Genomic DNA, 1,997 nt, shown 5'->3' with positions numbered 1-1,997 from the left:
TTGTTTTCCCTCGCAAATGAAAGGTTCAGTAAATGAGTGAATTATTCGTCTCCCAGAAAATGTGGCTGAAAAAGCTTAAGAAATTTTGATCCGATTTCTTAACATGTACGATCAAAGAAAATGGGCGATTAACAACATCAAGTAATAATAAATATCGTAAAAAAATGATAGCAATGCTTTATGTTGAACTCTACGGCTCGAGAACCATGTTTCACCCATCGAGAAAGATTATTTCATTATTTATTTTATGTGATCGTTCAGTAACTAATAAATGCGTGAATATAGGAAAACTAGGATGTACTTTTCAAACTCTACACTACGGAACATAAACGTCAAGCCATTTGTCGTTTACGTACACTTCATTTTCTCCGTAAATAAAGAAATAAACAACAACAAAAAATATGCATATATTCACTCTGGAGATTCATTCACCTTAAACAAACCTCCATCAATCTTCCCAAAAGTGTGGGTTTGCTTCTCCCAACGAATCGCAAAATCTTACAGAAAACTATCATTTTTACGGGGAAACTAAATCATATTAGCTGTTTTCTCCGCCACGCAAACAATAATATAAGTCCAGCCTGAATATGTGGAAAATTGTCCTGCAATTGCTTGGACAGTTTGGCTTCGCCAAACCATTGAAAGGCGTGGCAGTCCGTGGCTATAGGCTTATAGAACGAACATTAGGCACGGAAGACAATCGTATTATCTGTATTTTTTATTTCAGTGCTTATATATATTATATCGTTACACTAATATACTTTTCAGAATATGCAATAAGTAAGATTTTCAGTTACAATCTATTAACTTAAATACCATGATTACGGAGGACTTCTTACTTTTTCTCGGTTTCTTGAGCACTTTTTACCGTTCGCCGTGGACGTGATCCGAAGACGGTCTGAAACAGGCCTTTATACTTGTCGCATCACCTTTAAAAGGGTAATTATTATACGTTCTAGGAGATTTCGTGCCTATGGCCAATTTAACTATAACATATGCCGACTTCTTACCGTTTTTTTATTTTTTTTAGAAAGATCGTCCCTTTGTGTGACAAAACATCGTTAAGCCGGCTTTAAAATTACGATACCTTCTTTTGCCTGCACATTTCGCTTGACACGGTGTACTCTCATTTGGGGCGAACTTACCTGTGTTTCAAAAGGGGGGAAAAAAACTTGGGCCATACCAATATTGTCAGAATACAATTTGACAGCAATTGTCAGAAATGAAATTTTGAATAAAAACACATTCCCACGTATCCCTATGTATAAAATATTTCAATCACCTCTCTGTCTCTCCCTGTTTTTTCTGTCTCCCCCTCTCTCTTCTCTCTTTCCCTGTCTCTATCAGTCAGTCAGTCAATCAATCAAAAGCATATAGTTTTCTGAGTAGGCCATATCGCCATGTCATGTATGATTTTTCTATATCTACGAATACTGAAACAAAAAAATGTTTTTTGGCAAAGGCCTCTTGAATATGACTGTCCAGCTTTATTAGATGATCAAGAGTTTGGCATCCCTTACAGAAGCCGCACTGCTTATCAACTAGTAAATTTTTGGTATTTAAAAAATGCAATAACCTACTGTTAACAATTCGTTCCATGATCTGGCATAGGCAACTTGCAAACACAATTGGGCGGTAGGAGATGGCAGGTCTGGGATTACCCCCTTCTTTTCAATATTGATGTGGGCGAAGTGCCATGAGTTTGGAAAAGTGTGGCTCTCCCAAATTTCATTGTACATTTCTAGCAACTTAATCATGGCATCATGATTAAGATATTTTCTTATCTCACATCGAATCTCCTCAGGGCCTGGGGATTCCTCATCCAATGTTAGATCTTGGTTGTAATTAAAGTCATCTGTTTCAAAATGAATAGGTTGCAGCTCAGCCGGTTCCTTGATGGTCAGGAATGCGGGATGATAACTGTCTGAGCTGCTTGTATAAGAGACCTCCCTGGCGAGTGCATTAGCAATGTATGTAGGTGTAGGTAGTTTTTTCTT

At 37.4% G+C, this 1,997-nt stretch overlaps 1 protein-coding gene across 1 annotated transcript in view; it reads left to right on the top strand.

The window, feature by feature from the left end:
- Window positions 1-414, top strand: part of LOC125030886 (carbohydrate sulfotransferase 3-like) — a 14,548-nt gene extending 14,134 nt beyond the window's left edge. Inside the window, exon 4 of the mRNA XM_047621218.1 lies at window positions 1-414. This exon is cut by the window's left edge and continues 1,161 nt beyond it. The gene's annotated coding sequence lies outside the window, so the exon portion shown is untranslated.
- The last annotated feature ends 1,583 nt before the right edge of the window (window positions 415-1,997 follow it).

This window comes from Penaeus chinensis, chromosome 2 (genome assembly GCF_019202785.1).
Source record: "Penaeus chinensis breed Huanghai No. 1 chromosome 2, ASM1920278v2, whole genome shotgun sequence".
Taxonomy (NCBI): Eukaryota; Metazoa; Arthropoda; class Malacostraca; order Decapoda; family Penaeidae; genus Penaeus; species Penaeus chinensis.
This window is presented reverse-complemented; position numbering and strand designations above follow the sequence as displayed.